Raw genomic sequence first — 551 nt, forward strand, 5'->3', positions numbered from 1 at the left:
CGCCTCCCTCTTTCCCTCACTCCCGCCCCGTCCCGCTCGCTGGCGGCTGCGGGGGGAGCGGGAGTCTTCCCTGATGGAAGGGGAAGGGCTCCGCAGCGGGAGGGGACGCGGACTCCTCTGACACGGACGCGGCGGCGGCGGACGAGAGCGGGAATCTGCTCCTCTGAGACTGTGCAGGTTATTTTTAGGTGGTGCTTTAGGAAAAAAAATTAAAAATAAAAATCTGAGATAAATAAAAACTGAGATATGGCAGAGGAGACAAGCCCAGTGTTCGAGTTTGTAATAGGATGAGACGCTGTGGGGAACTATCTTTCGCCACCTTAAAAGAGTTGACTTTTGAATCACAGAATCATTAGGGCTGGAAAAGACCTCTGAGATCATCTATTCCAACCCATCACCATCATACCACCAAACCGTGCCCCTCAGTGCCACATCCACACGGTTCTTGAGCACTCCCAGGGACCATGACTGCACCACCTCCCTGGGCAGCCTGTGCCACTGCAGCACCGCTCCCTCTGAGAAGAAATGTTTCCTAATATCCAACCTCAACC

This window comes from Excalfactoria chinensis, chromosome 2 (assembly GCF_039878825.1).
Source record: "Excalfactoria chinensis isolate bCotChi1 chromosome 2, bCotChi1.hap2, whole genome shotgun sequence".
NCBI lineage: Eukaryota > Metazoa > Chordata > Aves > Galliformes > Phasianidae > Excalfactoria > Excalfactoria chinensis.